Source organism: Marmota marmota, unplaced genomic scaffold (genome assembly GCF_001458135.2).
Source record: "Marmota marmota marmota unplaced genomic scaffold, marMar, whole genome shotgun sequence".
Classification (NCBI taxonomy): domain Eukaryota; kingdom Metazoa; phylum Chordata; class Mammalia; order Rodentia; family Sciuridae; genus Marmota; species Marmota marmota.
In genome coordinates, this window is record NW_025999880.1 from 3,490,208 (window position 1) to 3,507,401 (window position 17,194).

General features: G+C 36.7%; 1 protein-coding gene across 1 annotated transcript in view; it reads right to left on the bottom strand.

Moving 5' to 3' along the window:
- The window catches only part of Rps6kb1 (ribosomal protein S6 kinase B1), a 96,194-nt gene that overhangs the window by 16,806 nt on the left and 62,194 nt on the right, over positions 1 to 17,194 (bottom strand). The gene's annotated exons all lie outside the window — the stretch shown is intronic.

Consider the following 17,194-nt stretch of genomic DNA (forward strand, 5'->3'; position numbering starts at 1 on the left):
GGTGGGTGGGAAACATGGCAAGAGTTTTATCATGGCTTGGTGGGGAAGAACAGGCAAGGCAGGGTAAATAGGCTTAAGTTTGTCTAAATTGACTAATTTGGTGGGCTCTAGGGTGTAAGGGTTGTCTGTTACCTAGGGCAAGGGAACAGTGGTCTATAGTATAAGAACTCAATAAAGGGGCTAGGGCTGTGGCTCAGCGGTAGAGCACTTGACTAGCACATGCGAGGCACTGGGTTTGATCCTCAGCACTACATAAAAATAAATTAAAAAATAAAGTTATTGTGTCCAACTACAACTAAAAAATAAATATTTTTTTTAATTCAATAAAGGAAGAAGTTGGGGGACCCCATCTTTGGTTTCCTTAGTTTACTGTCTCCAGGAATTAGCTTACTCTGGGAGGGGCAGCCCTTCCCCAGTCAGGATGCTTATGCCAGAGCATCAAGAGCAAGATAAAATACAGTTAGCCTGGCGAGGTGAAGGTAATCCCAGCAGGAGGCTGCCAGCCTCAGCAACAGCGAGGTGCTAAGCAACTCAATGAGACCCTGTCTCTAAATAAAATACAAAATAGGACTGGGGATGTGACTCAGTGGTCGACTGCCCCTGAATTCACTCCCCAGTACCAAAAAAAAAAAAAAAAAAAAAAAAAAAAAAAAAAAAAANAAAAAAAAAAAAAAAAAAAAAAAAAAAAAAGTGAATACACATACCAATAATGCTATAGTGAGTAAAAGGCAGAAAATGCATGCAATTAGGAGAGACACCACACATTCATATGCTGTAAATTCAGGGAGCCAATAAACTGATAACTGAGATCCTGAAACTGGGCTTCAATGATTCAACTTCTATAAAAAATTAATTATAAATTTTTAAAAATTAAAAGGAGAAAAAAATCTTTGTTAAAATGGCACAATCATCAGCTAATCATTCTCAGATAGAACATTTAACTCATGATGTAGCACAGCTAACTCCTGAGGCTAACAAATTCATGTGGCTTGATGATCATATTATATCAGTGGCCACTTATAACCAAATACTTTTCAAATTTTACTTTTTACTCATCATTAATTGGTGGCTAAAGTATTTCTCTGAAAAACTGTGACAAATAAAATAAGTAAACAAAAATGTTTTAGAATCAGGATGAAAAAATAAGTAGAAAATGCCAGGTTTTTTTTATCTAATGAAATATAAATAAGTTAATAAAGTGACTATATGTAAGGTGTTTTATCTTTTTGTCAGTAGTTGTTCATATTAATACAAATAGAAAAGGCAGAAAAATGATGTAACTATAAATGTGGGTTTGTGAGTAAAATAATAATATTTTTAAATACACTTATTTATTTTTATGTGGTGCTGAGGATTGAACTCAGTGCCTCAAGCATGCTAGGCAAGCCCTCTACCACTGAGCTACAAACCCCAGCACAAAATAATAATCTTAAACAGCAATATAGGAAAAAAAAGAGTATCTTAAGTATGTCTGTGCCAATTTTGAACAATCATGAACTAAAGTGGACAATTAATTGTTTTGTTTTTAGACTTGATCTTAGCCAAAAGGCCGAGAAGCGATAATTGTTTTGTTTTTAGTACTGAGGATTGAGTCCACAGTTGCTTTACCACTGAGGTACATCCCAGTCCACAGTTGCTTTACCACTGAGGTACATCCCAGTCCTTTTTATTTTGAGACAAGGTCTTTCTAAGTTGCTGAGGCTACCCTTGAACTTCTGATCCTCCTACCTCAGTCTCCTGAGTTGCTGGGATTTCAAGCATGCTTCACAAGGGCTTTATTTTTTTAAAATTTTATTCACTGTCCAGCGTCACTCTTCCTATTTGGGAAACGTCTTCCATTGAACATGCTCGGGTGAGAATTAAGTTCCAGCTTTCTATTATGAAAACCTATAAGACTAGGTACTCTTCCATTCCTTCCAGGCCATGCCACAAATGTACAGGAATCTGATCTAGGTTTGACCAATCAGATTATGTCACAAGGAATATGAAATGTTGAATGAAATTCACAATGACTCAAGGACAGTTGGAATTGTTTTGATGATGGCAGTAAGTGTCCAGATGCTGAGGTTGCAAGCCCTCACCAGGTTGTTAGGTGGCATACCCTCAGCTATGTCTTCTACAGCCTGGCCCCACTTAATTGTTGCATGTTTACCAAGCCCGATTCTCTAGCTCTCCTGATAATTTTGTGAGTTCCCCAGTATCCTTTCAATAGATCCTTTCATTGTTTGTCCATAAGAATTTATCAAATCAACTCTTCCTTTAGCAACATGACAATAGAAATATTTCACCAAATTTTATTCCGACTTTACAGGAGTAATTGATTCCAAAACAATATTACTAGTATGTTCACCCAAAACCTTTCACATTACAGTTTCAACAAATTTAAAGAACAGACTGAAATTTTTCCAGAGTATGAAACAGCCTTTAAGATCATAGGTGAGGGGCTGGGATTGTGGCTCAGCGATAGAGCGCTCGCCTAGCGAGTCCAAGGCCCTGGGTTCAATCCTCAGCACCACACGAAAATAAATAAATAAAATAAAGGTATTAAAAAAAAAAAAGATCGGGGCTGGGGATGTGGCTCAAGCGGTAGCGCGCTTGCCTGGCATGCCTGCGGCCCGGGTTTGATCCTCAGCACCACATATAAACAAAGATGTTGTGTCTGCCAATAACTAAAAAATAAATATTAAAATTATCTCTCTCTCTCTTAAAAAAAAAAAGAGAGAGATCATAGGTGAGCCAGGTTCAGTGACACACCCCTGTACCCCTGTAACCCCAGTGGCTCTGGAGCTGAGGCAGGAGGATTGCAAGTTTAAGGCCAATCTCAGCAATCTGGCACCTCTGGGTTCAATCCCTGGTATAAAAAAATTATGGGTGAAAGTAAAATTATTTATTCGCATATATGAACTGATATATAAAATCCTAATGAATCCATAAAAATATTTATACTAGAATTAATAAACCAGTGTGGCACAGTTGCAGGATACAAGATCAGTAAGTAAAAACCACAGTGGCAGAACATTTGCCTAAGATGTGAGGTCCTGGGCTCAATCCAAAGCACTGCCAAAGAGACAGACGAGAGAGAGAGAGAGAGAGAGAGAGAGAGAGAGAGAATGAATTTCAATACACTGGCAATGAATAATCCAACAATAAAATCAAGAAAATAGTTCCATTTATAATAGCATCAAAAGAACTAAATATAATGAAAGAAGTATAAGATTTATATACTGAAAACTACAAAAGACTACTGAAAGAAATTAAAAAAGACCTAAATAAGTGGAAAGATAAATAAAAAGAGCCAGAAGACTTAATTTTTTTTTTTTGGAGAGAGGGAGAGAGAATTTTTAGTATTTATTTTTTTAGTTTTCGGCGGATACAACATCTTTCTTTGTATGTGGTGCTAAGGCTCGAACCCGGGCCACATGCATGCCAAGCAAGTGCGCTACCGCTTGAGCCACATCCCCAGCCACGACTTAATATTCTTAACATGCTATTCCAGCCTCAAATTGATTTTCAGCTTCAAAGCAAGCCTATCAAAATCCCAGTACTGTTTCTTGAAGAAACTGTTAAATTGCCCCTATAAAATTCACATAAAGATACAAGGGAATCTAGGGCAATCACTGAAATTTTTTTAAAAATAAGTACAACCTGTACTGGTATATTAAGAAAAAAGAGAGAAATGGATTCATATAAAATGCTCAATTAAAACCTGTAAGCAGGGGCTGGGGATGTGGCTCAAGCGGTAGCGCGCTCGCTTGGCATGCGTGCGGCCTGGGTTCGAGCCTCAGCACCACATACAAACAAAGATGTTTGTCTGCCGAAAACTAAAACAATAAATATTAAAAAGTTAAAAAAACAAAACAAAAAAACCTGTAGGCAGACTTGTTTTCTGCAAACAAGTGAAAAAAAAATGCAAGGGACTCAAAATGGCCCAAAGAATCTTTTTTTTTTTTTTTGGGGGGGGGGGTGGTGTACTGGGGATTTAACTCAGGAGCACTTATCACTAAGCCACATCCCCCAACCCCAGCTTTATTTTGCATTTTATTTAGAGACAGGGTCTCACTGAGTTGCTTACCACCCTGCTTTTCATGAGGCAGAAATATTAAGTCTTCTGGGTCTTTAACATGGACTGTCTTTCCATTTATTTAGGTCTTCTTTAATTTCTTTCAGTAGTCTTTTGTAGTTTTCAGTATATAAATCTTATACTCCATCCTCCTCCTCAGCCTCCTGAGCCACTGGGATTATATATAGGTGCGCACAACTGTGTCCAGCTGCCAAAACAATCTTGAAAAGGAGGAATATAGTTGAAAGATATTCTCAATTTCAAAACATATTACAAAGCTATAGTAATTAAAATAGCATGGCACTGGAATAAGAACATACATATAGATCACTGGAATAGAATTAGAGCCCTGAAATAAATGCTTATGTTTATGGTTGACTGATTTTTGACAAAGTTGCCAAAAAATTCAATGGGAAAGAGAAAGACTTTCAATAAATAGTATTAGGACAATTGGATTGCTATAAAATTTATCTGGGCTCTGACATTACACCATATGTAAAAATTAACTCATGCAGGTATAGTGGTGCATGCCTGAAATCTCAGCAGCTCAGGAGGCCGGAGCAGGAGGAGTGCTGTTCAAAGCCAGCCCTTGACAATTTAGTGAGACCCTGTCTCAAAATAAAAAAGGTTGGGGATGTTGCTTAGTGGTTAAGCATCCCTAAACACCCCTCCAAAAAAAAAAAAGAAAAAGAAAGAAAAAAGGGGGGGGGGAAGGGGGAGAAACCACCATCAAGAGGTGGCATTTGCCAATAATCCCAGTTACTCAGGCAGGAGGATTGATTGAGACCAGGAGTTCAAGGCCATCCTAGACAAATAGTAAGATATTGCTGAGGATAAAAAGAAAAAAAAGAAAGAAATACCATCAAGAAAGTGAAAAGAAGGTTAAGAAGGATAGTAGAATAAAACAGACATTATTACCCTTTGTACATATATAACTATATGACCAAAGGGATTCTACCTCATGCATGACCAGAAGGAGGAGAAATTATACTCCATTATATACCATTATATATGTATGATGTATCAAAGTGCATTCTACTGTCATGTATAACTAATTAAAACAAAAAATGAAAAAAAAAGAAGGTGAAAGGGGGGGCTGAGGTAGAGTGCTTGCCTCACACATGTGAGGTCCTGGTTTCAATCCTCAGCACTACATAAAAATAAATAAATAAAATAAAGACATTGTGTCCATCTACAATTAAAAAAATTAAAAGAAAAAAAAGTGAAAAGGGTTCAATCTCCAGTACTGAAAAAGAAAAAATAAAAGATACCTATAGGTATAGGCCAGGCATGGTGGCATATTCCTATAATCCTAAGGCTGAGGCAAAAGGATCACAAGTTCAAAGCCAGTCTCAACAATTCGGTGAGGCCCTAAGCAATTTAGTGAGCCCTGTCTCAAAAATAAAAAGGGCTGGGGATGTCGCTCAGTGGTAAAGCACTCCTGGCTTCAATCCCTATACCAATAAAAAAAAAAAAGAAAGAAAAAAAAAAAAGGAGATGTCTCCATAGATATACAAAAGGACAATAGGCACATGAAAACATGTTCAACATCAGCAGTAATTCCATTCCTACGTATGTACTCAAGAGAAATGAAAACATGTCCATCCAAAGACTTGTATACAAATGTTATTGTTCATATCAACCAACAAGCAAGAAACAACCCAAACGTCCACCATCTGATGAATGAATAAACAAAATGAAATATCCATACAATGGAACATTATTTGGCAAGAAAACTACTGATATATGATTCAACAGGGATAAACTCAAAAACATATGCAAAGTGAAAGAAGCCAGTCACAAAAAGGCCAAATATTTATGATTCCATTTGTACAAAAGATACAGAATACACAAATCCATGCAAAATAGGTCAGTGGTTGCCAGTGCCTGGGGCAATGGGCAATGGAGAATGACTGCTACTGGATTCAGAGTTTCTTTTTTGAAGTGAAGAAAATGTTCTCAATTTGTAACGATGATGATTACACAACTCTGTGAACATACTAAATCCACTGAATTGTATACTCTAAAGGATGAATTTTATGCTACGTGAATAATAAAGTGTTAGTTAAAAAACACACTTGGGGGTTGCTGCCTGGTACACAGAGGTGACCTTCAGATTTGTGCTGGTAGCAAAAGAAGAAAAACAACTGCAAGTGCAGCAACTGCTGCTAAAGAAACACCAGCCGTTTCTAATTTTATACTGTCCTATATTTTGCTGTGAGTTTCGTCACTTTAGATAATGCTACACTAGAGGCCAAAACAGAAATGTCTTTTACATTTTATTATAACAGCTAAATTGGGAAATAAACTCACCAATTGCTTTTTTAAAAAGGAAATGAGCTAAAAACAACATAGAAGTAAGTGAGCTTAAATAAACCTTTGCTCAGTAAGATGAATGTGTCTCACAGGGGAGGAAGAGTTTGGTAGTAAAAATAGTTTAAAGTGTTACATTATTTTAAAAGACATTTTCTTTCATTTACTGCGGATGGCCAAACATCATTTTAAAACATATGGTAAATCTGTTGGATAGTAAAAAGAAATGACATCTTGTTTCCATTTTCCTATTTCTTCCATTTAATCTCTTTATTGCAAATCATTTTCCATTGTGGGAGGATATTAAATTTAAATCAAATTGATGGTAAAAAGCAGTGTCTATGTTCCCAAATTCATTTTTCTTAGTAGCACTGCCTCCTACAGCCATTTTATGAAGAATACTATAGCTGAGTAGTTAATATTTTTAAAGATTGTTCAAATTGGTCTGTTCTTCCTGGAAATCTACAAATTGGGGGTTTCTTTCTTGGCAAAAGTTCTTTTTGTAAGTTAAAAAAAGACTATTTACAAAAAATTTATGGAGTTAAGATATCAACATTTTAAATAATTTTAATATTCTTTCCTGAGAAAAGATCTAAAACTGGTAAGCATTTAAGGAATGATATAAAGTTTTATTTATAAAGATTAAATAATAATTAACATGTATAGTGCTCACCATGTCTTTAATCTGTTCTAAATGTCAAACCCAAGAGTGAATACCCATATATAAACACATACTTAGGCATGTGGCTCAGTGGCTTCCTGAACATGCACGAGGTCCTGGCTTCAAGCACTAGGAAAACACAAATAAATGAATAAATAAATATTCTTTACCATTACCCTATTAAGATATGGGAAAGAAGATAAAGTGAGGTTAAATAATTTGTACAGGCCAAACTCAAGGGAATTTGGCTTCAGAGTCTATGCTTTTGATGATTACTCTATGTGAGTATCAAGAGCTCTAAGACGAACATTAAACAGCCAGCAGTTACTTCCTATCTCTTGTTCAATATTGACAAGTATAAAATAGCTAGTGTTTCCTTTGGATACAGGATACATTTAGCGCTTACTGTAAAGTTCTTTTACAGGAAAAGAGGTGACTAATTTCTGTTTTTCAACCCTCTTGATATATAATAAATTTTCGAGACATAGTGACTCATTTTAAGATTCCAAATAATTTTTAGTCTATAGTATATTAATTTAGGATAAAATGAAAATACATTAAAAATATATATTGAGGGCTGGGTTGTAGCTTACTGGTAGGGCCCTGACCTAGCATGTGTCAGGCACTGGATTCGATTACCAGCACTACATATAAACAAATAAAGGTCCATTGAGGAAAAAAAAAAACTATTGAAAATAAGTAAATAGGGGCTGGGGATGTGGCTCAAGCGGTAGTGCATTCTCCTGGCATGCGCATGGTGCTGGGTTCGATCCTCAGCACCACATACAAATAAAGATGTTGTGTCTGCCGAAAACTAAAAATAAATATTAAAAAAAAGAAAATAAGTAAATAAATCTATATACTTATATTTCAGAAGATTAATCACTGAGCTACATGATACATACAAACTTTTATATAATAAAGGTATCTACTTTGATAATTTGCATGGATTTTTTTTAGCTTAAAAAGCAAAGGAAAACATACTTCATAATATTGTAAAAACAATCAACTCCATCCAACTAATTACTTTGGAACAACTCCCCAAAAACATTTTTATTTGAGGATAGAGACAAAAATTGCTCCCCTATACTCACATATACATTTCTAAGCCCATAAAATAATCTGATTGATTTTATTTAAAATATCAATTCTAGGGTTGGTGTTGTGGCTCACTGGTAGAGTGCTTGCCTAGAATGTGTGAGGCACTGGGTTCGCCTCAGTACCACATAAAAAAATAAATAACTAAAATAAAGGTATTATGTCCATCTACAACTAAAAAAATATATTAAAAAAATATCAACTCTAGAACCAGATTGGTCTATGACCAATCTTTATTCATTCAAAACTTTCATTTAAAACATTTTCATTTTGTGCCAACTTCAACTGACTGGTAATAGAAGCCTAGAATTTTGTGCTAAGAGGAAATCTGAGGCTGTTCAGGCTGCACAAGAATGACTTTGAAATCAGCTGTCAATATCTGCCATTGGTATGAGTAGGTGGAATGGTAACATAGGGCTATATATTTACCATCCCTGAATTAGTAGATATAATTTCTATAAATAAAAAAGGATTAATTGTAGTTCCTACCCTAATGGGACTTAGATTAAAACTGGGAATATAAATATGCCAAACCAATAAAGCCCATTTTTCAGTAAAGAATAATATCATTTTGTTATCTCCCCAAATGAGAAACTAACACTTCATGTTATTCCTCAGATATTTAGGGAACAAATATCTGCGCCATCAGCTGTGTCACATATGGGTAAGAGAGTCAAGAAACAAATACTTGTGTGTTCAAAGAAAGTGAAAGGCCAAGATATAAAGAAAGTAGGAGATATAACTGGGTAAGAGGAGAGGAAAAACTTTCTATGATGGAAGGAAGATGGGTATGAAAAGCAGGGGGAGAGGGAGAAAATGAACATGAAATGTCTTACTATCTGGGGTAAAGAGTATTTAAAAACATCCAAAACTTGGAAATAAGAGATTACTGGGGTCTTTTCACTGGGATGCAGGATGTCATTTAGACCCACTGGGAATTATCTGAGTATGGAGGGGTGTGCATCTGAATTAGAGTTTCTATGAACTAGGCCATAACTTTACAGGGGTAGTGTTAACATGTTAAAAACTGATGAAAATACAAATAGTTCTTGTCAGAAAGCGATGCAAATGATTCTTGTCCTTAGCAAAACAAATGCAAATCAACTGTTTTGTATCTGGTAAAAGATGTCACTCCAGCTGGGTAAGGGAACACCTACCAGCAACTCAGGAGGCTGAGGCAAGAGAATCACAAGTTTGAGGCCAGCCATAGCAACTCAGGAAACCCTGTCTCAAAATAAAAGATTTTTTAAAAGCTAGGGATGTAGCTCAGTGATAAAGCACCCTTGGGTTCAATCTCTAGAGCCACAAAACAAAAACATAAATCCAAATATTATGTCTCCCGCTTTGTAGGAATTTGAAATCTATTAGCAAATTTATTATAGCATTCTTTTGACTGACCATATAAATTCTGTCAAAAATTTCTTTAAAGAAAATTAATATCTTAATATCTTAATGTTCTTTAGTGAACTTAATAAGTAATTTAACTTTTAGAAATTATATTTTAGTAAGAGTTGTGTAGGAAAGTAATGATAGGCTAGAAAGTGGGAATAAAAGAGTTGTAGTGGACTTAGCTGACTTTGGATCCAATAATAGTGGGTAACAGAGGAACAGTAAAGGAGCAGCATCATGCATTTAATATCTACTCTTTTTTAGGGTGATGATGGTGAGAGAGCATTTATTACTCTACTGAAAATGAACACAGCCTCAGGAACCTGTGGGACAGTATCAGATTGACATTCATGTCACTGGAGTTCAAGGAGAAATATATTTTTTTCCTGTGAACACTGTCAAATTATGACAAACTTTATGGCTTAAAATAACAGGAATTTATTCTCTCAGTTCTGGAATCCAGATATCTGAAATTAAAGAAAGATCAGCAGGACTACATTCCTTCTGAGGCTCTATGGGAAAACCCACTCCTTGCCTTTTTTAGGCTGTCAGCATCTTGGCTTATGACCATATCTGTCTTTCAAAGAAGGTACACAAATGATCAACAACTCCATGAAAAGATGTTTATCACTAGTTATTAGGGAACTGCTAATCAAAACCAACAAGATATCAAGTCACGCCCATCGGGATGGATGGCTACCATCAAACATCCAGAAAATAATGGGTACTGGCAAAGATGTGGAGAAATTAGAACTGTTGTGCAGTTATAGGCTATTTCTAAAAATGGTGTAAACATACCAATTAAAAGAAGAAATTGTCAGATTGTATTTAAAGCAACCCATAAGCAGGTTAGGAGTAAAATTATTTTTAAAAATTATTTAAAATTATGAAAAACTAATCAAAAGAAATAGAGTTGCTATATACGGACAGGGATAAAAAAAGTATTTATGCAATGTTAAATGATCAAATTTCCACAATGACATAACAATTATAAATGGGTAAGGACCTAACAACAGATCCTCAAAAACATACGAGGCTAAAACTGATAGTACTAAAATTCTAAAGAAAAATATATGAATTCATAATTATACATGGAGATTTCAATACTTCTCTCTCAGGAACTGAGAAGAAGCAGACAGAAAATCAGCAAAGACTCGGCAGACTTAAAAAACACCACCAATCAACTTGACCTAATAGTCATTTGTAAAATACATTACCCGACAATAGCAGAATGCACATTCTTTTCAAGTACACCTAGAACTTTACCAAGACACATGATATTCTAAATCACAAAACAAATTTTAAAGTATACATAGTAAAAAGTATTCATATCTCTACATATATCAGAATTAAATTAGAAACCAATGATAGGAAAATCAGGAGATCCCCAGATATTCAGAAATCAATTTTTTTTTTTTTTTTTGTACCAGGGATTGAATCCAGGGGCACTTAACCAATGAACCACATCCCCAGCCCTTTTATTTTATTTATTTATTTATTTGAGACAGCATCTTGCTAAGTTGTGTAGGGCCTCACTAAATTGCTGAAAATGGCTTTCAACTTGTGATCCTCCTGCCTCAGCCTCCTAAGCTGATAGGATTACAGATGTGTGACACCACGCCTGATTAGACAACATATTTCTAAATGACACAGGAATCAAAAAAGAAACTGTAAGGGAAATTAGAAACTATTTTGAACTGAACAAAAATTTAAATACAACATATCAAACTTATGATATTCTGTTAAAACAATGCTTAGTGAGAAATCTATAAAAATATGTTTATATCAAAAAAGAAAAAGATCTTTCTAAATGCAGCAGTGCATACTTATAATCCCACAGATTTAGGAGGCTGAACTAGGAAGATCACGAGTTCAAGACCAATCACAGCAACTTAGTGAGACTCTGTTTCAAAATGAAAAGGGCTGGGGATGTAACTTGGTGGTAAAGCACCCTGAGTTTAATCCCCAGTATCACCAAAAATAATAAAATAAAGTAAAATTAAAAAGAAGTTAACTTATAAAATTCAACATCAATAAGACTAAAGAAATAAAATCATGTGATTTTCAATAAAGACAGAAAAAGCATTTGCCAAAATTCAACATCCATTCATAATAAAAAATTCTCATTTGCCTAGCATGGTGGTGCATGCCTGTAATTCCAACAGCTCAGGTTGGAGGCAGGAGGATCCCAAGTTCAAAGTCTGCTTCAGCAACTTAGTGAGACCCCGAATATTAAAAGAAGGGCTGGGAACATAGCTTAGTGGGAAAGTGTCCCTGGATTCAATACCCTGTACCAGACACACACACAAAAAGTTAAAAAAAAAAAAAAAAAACTCAGCTGTGCTAGTCTGCTGTCATTGTGACAAAATGCCTGAGATAATCTACTTAATAAAGAAAAAGGTTTGCCTTAGCTCATTGTTTCAGAGGTTTCAGTTCATGGTCTCTTGGCTGTATTACTTTGGGCCTGTGGCAGCACCATGTATCCTGGCAGGAATGTTTGACAGAGAAAACTTGTGACTTCATGACAGCCAGGAAGAAAGAAAGAAAAATGGGATCGGGTCCCAAAATCTTTTTCTAGGGCATGTTTCCAGTGATAGCTTCTTCTCACTAGGCCCCACTTCTTGTTTGTTTGTTTGTTATTTTTAGTTGTAAATGGACACCTTTATTTATTTGTTTGTTTGTTTATTTATTTATTTGTTTTATGTGATACTGAGGATTGAATCCAGAGCCTCACACAGTTGGCAAATGCTTTACCAATGAGCTGCAAACCTAGCTTTAGGCCCAACTTCTTAAAGGTTCTATCCCCTCCCTACAGAGCCACAGGCTAGGGACTAAGCTTTAATACATGGACTTCTGGGTACAATTATCCAAACAGTAGCATTAGCAATGTAGGAATAGAAGGGAGTTTATTTAATCTGACATAGGACACCTATAAAAACAATTTCCAGTTAACATACTTAATGGTGAAAGACTGAATGTTTTTCCCTTAAAATCGGGAACATGGCAAGGATGTCTACTCTACCAATCTTACTCAGCAGAGTACTGGCAGTTCTAGTTAATATAATAAAGCAAGAAGCAAAAGGCATATAGATCAGAAAGAAAGGAGAAGACTGTTCCTAGACAACAAAGTCGATGACAATCTCCAAAAAAAAAAAAAAACAACTCTGAAAACAAATAAACATGAAATGGTTACTGTCACTTAAAAACCAGTTTTTACTCTGAATTTTCTACCTCTAGATCCTTACATCAAACTTCCAACTGGATATCTTTACCTATTTGTCCAAGGAACTCCTAAGGCTCAGATTTCTGAAGCTGATTTATTATTCTCTCTCCAAATTTGGCCTTTAAAAAACAATTCCCTCCTCAATTTGGTAATATATCCAATTTACTTACTCTAATTTTTATAGATTTCCAATATTGATTTATCTATCCACCTAAGCTATAAAAATATTCATCACAGACTCCCTTCTTTCTCACCCTCTAATTGGTCACTAGAGTATCAGTTAATATGTTATGAAACAAGCTGCCCCAAGTCTAGAGGCTTAAAAAAAAAAAAAAATGGAGGTGAGTACCAGGTATTGAACTCAGGGGCACTCAACCACAAAGCCACTCCAGACCTACTTTGTATTTTATTTGGAGACAGGGTCTCACTGAGTTGCTTAGTGCCTCACTTTTTTTGCTGAGGCTGGCTTTGAACTTGGGATTCTCCTTTCTCAGCTTCCTGAGCCATAGGGATTACAGGCATGTGCCACTATGCCCTGCCAAAATATATTGTATGTTTTGTCTTTGTGTTGCCTCATTGACCCTTCTTGTCTGAACCATCTTAGTTGGAGCTGGATTGTCTAGGATGGCCTCATACATGTTTTGGGGTCCTCAACTGGGAAGACCAAGAGAGCTGAGACAGGGCCTCACTACAAATGATCCCTTATCTTCTAGGAGGCTAGCCTTGAGTTGCTCGCATGGTTGCCAGCAATAAGTGTTAAGTCTCAATGTGCAAGAATTTTTCAAGCCTCTACTAACATAACAATTACTATTACTGTGGTAAAAGGAAGTCATGTAAATTATTCTAAAAAGAGACTATTCAAGGGTTGTGGCTCAGTGGTAGAGCACTTGCCTAGCAAGTGTGAGGCCCTAGGTTCAATTCTCAGCACTGCATATAAATAAATAAAAAAATATAAGGATCTATTGACAACTAAAAAGGAAATTAAAAAATGAAATCCAAGGGTATGGATACAGGTTGGTGTGAAAAATTGGTGTGGGAAGTGGGAGGAGGTGAGGGGCATAACTGCAACAATCCACCACACTTAATCCTATTGATTCTTTCTCCTTTAAACTTCTCCAATCTCATACTTCCTTTTGAATTCTACTTGACTGACAAGTTCAAGACCTTATCTAACTGAACTACTTATAAAAGTCTCCTAATTCAGCTTGCATTGTTACACTGTTAGCATGTGAGTTTTCTGGAAAACAAATCTGGTCACAGATAACTGGTGTTTAAAACTCAGTATCTCAGCAGGACACAGTAATTGTTATGTTGCAGATGGCTATAACCCAGTGATTTGGGAGGCTGAGGCAGGAGGATCACAAGTTCAAAGACAGCCTCAGCAATTTAGCAAGACCCTGCCTCAAAATAAAAACTAAAAAGGACTGAGAATGTGGCTTGGTGGTTAAGGACCCCTAAGCTCAATCCCCAGTATGAAAAATAAATAGATCGATAATAAATAAAACTCCACAATATCTTCCCTTTGGCCACTAGAATAAGCTAGGTAATAAACTTCTCCATGAAGCTCTTGAAATCTTTTATTTTCTAGCCCCCACTTTCCAAAGTTGAAAACTTAGTCCTTAAAGGGCCATGGTATTTTGTTTTTCTTTTTGGTACTGGGGACTGAACCCAAGGGCACTTCACCACTGAGCACATCCCTATTCCTTTTTTGTATTTTATATATGAGAGGGTCTGAGTTGCTTAGGGCCTTGCTAAATTGCTGAGACTGGCTTTGAACCTCCTGCCTCAGTCTCCTGAGCATCTGGGACTACAGGCATTTACTACTTTGCCCATCGGGCCACAGTATTTCAATACCATCACTCTCCACTTAATGTTGTTTCTTATCAAGAATGCCCAGCTCATGGGGCTGGGGTTGTGGCTCAGCTTGCCTAATACATATGAGGCCCTGGGTTCTCTCCTCAGCACCATATAAAAAATAAACAAATAAAAAAGATATTTTTTAAAAAAGAAACTATAATTTAAAAAAAATGCCCAACTCAGAGGCACACACCTGTAACATCAGTGACTCAGGAGGCCGAGGCAAAAGGATGGCAAGTTCAAAACCAGCCTCAGCAACTTAGGCCCTAAGCTACTTAGTAAGATCAATGTCTCAGAATAAAAAATAAATAAAAGAGTTGGGATGTGGCTCAGTAGATAAAGGGTTCTCATGGGTTCAATCCCAATAGCCAAAAAAAAAAAAAAAAAAAAAGCCCATCATTGCTTGCATCCTGGCAAATTTCAAAGTTTTCCTCAGTCTTTCTCTCCAATGCCATAAATTTAATGAAGTGTTTCTTGCTTGACAAAGTTATAGGATCCCACCTTTTACTTCCAATGCATTTCACACAACCTTCAACAATTATACTGTTTACTTTAATACAATGTAATTATTTGTTTGTATGTCTAACCACTTGTTTTACTGTGGGATAGGGACATCTTTTTTATCTGTTTCTCCCATGCCTAGTACAATTCTTGGCAGTAAGTATGCAGCAAGTGCTTTTTTTTTTTTTTTGTAATGTTTTATTTTTTAGTTTTAGATGGACACAATATCTTTATTTTATTTTTATGTGGTGCTGAGGATCGAACCCAGTGCCTCATGGGTCCTAGGCGAGCATTCTACCACTTAGCCACAACCCCAGCTCACAAGTGCTTTTTGAATTAATCAAAATCAAATGCCCATTCCAGCATTCCAAATGCCAGTGGAAAGAAAATTTATCAAATATCTGTGGGCCACTAAGTCATATCTCAACTTGGTGCTCTTCTTCAAATACTGCCTTTTAGTTGTTATTGAAATGCAGTACCAAATGCGCTAATAAACCTTCAATATTCACTGACATGCCTTCAGTGTGTTAGGTTAAAATGAGAATGCAAACATTAGATATGCTAAATTTACTAATGTGCCAAATATTTCAAAACTACTAATGTACTGACGGTATACTGGTTCTCCATTATGGCTGAGGCTAGACTGGGAGAGATTGCTTTATTTATTTTTTTCCTGTTTACTAAATCCTCACACATTTTCATGTTTAAAATAAAAATATTCAGGGTTGGGGATGTAGCTCAGTGGTGCAGTACTTGCCTAGTATGCACCAGGCCCTGGATTGGACCCCCAGTACTGCAATAAATAATATGATAAAAATAAAAATATCCATGTAGTTGGGATAGTAGACTATACGTAAATAAATTTTCCAAGAAAATTTACTACAGTTCAGAGCCTGGCCCTCAGGTTTACTGACCCAAAAATCTAATTTGTCAAGAAGCTCAGTGAAGCTTGGAGACTTAAGCACAAAAGGGGCGGGGACTAGAAAGAAAGCAGCAGCTGCAGCGGTTAATGTCTTAATCGACAGTGAGAGGCGGACTGGTTTTGAATTTTTTTAAACATGCTTTTCTACTCAAGGCAAATGATCTGGTAATAGAACTCATATGATTTAAGCACAGCCTCAAAGAAGATAACTGAGGTTAAACAGAGAATTCAATTGTACTGGGAGAAAATAAGGTACAATTTCATGGTTGAAAGTCACACAGCAGCAACTTTGGCAAGTGAATGGTTTTAAAGCAGGTAGTGACCAATAAAACAAAACATCATTTTCATTAGACATTCAATGATAGCATGTATGGGTATGTAAACTTATCTACTCTAGTGAGGAAAGACTGACCTGGCTCCCATTCTTCAGTCCACCTCACAAGGAATATTTAATTTCAAGAAATATGGAAGGCTTTTATTTATTTGACAGCAACTCTAGAAATGCCAGGTAATGCTTGGCGTGGTGGTGCACTCTTTTAATCCAAGCAGCTCAGGAGGCTAAGGCAGAAGGATCCCAAATTCGAGGCCAGCCTCCGCAATTTAGCGAGATTCTATCTCAAAATAAATTAAAAGGGCTAGGGAAGTAGCTCAGTGATTAAGTGCCCCTGGGTGCAATCCCCAGGCCAAAAGTAAAAATAAATAAATAAATAGCAAACAGAAGTACCAGGTATAAACAAAATGTAGAGAGCTGCAGTTTGGAACGGAAAGGCTATATTGGCGGCTGTGGAGGACACGCGAGGAATACATTCAGAACCACTTAAACTACATCTCCGTTTTTCTTCCTGTTAACCGCCCGCCCCCGCGCCCTTAGTAACCTTTCCACTTAGAACAATAGTGGATTAAGAGAATTACAGGAGGGCAGAAACGCTCTCCACACTCCGCGGAAGGCGGCTTTCTCAGTCTCTTCGGTCCCCCGCAAACCCTCCAGCACTTCAGATCCCGCGGGGCCTGGTTCGCTCGCCGCAACTTGGGCCTGAGAGAAAACCCAGTTTGGTTAAACTTCGCCGCCAGCCACAAGTGGGTCAGGAGCGTCGGTCGCGAAACCCGAACCCGGAAACCCCAGCGCTCCTGCCCCGCCCAGCGCCGCTCTTCCGGAGACGCGCCGAGCCC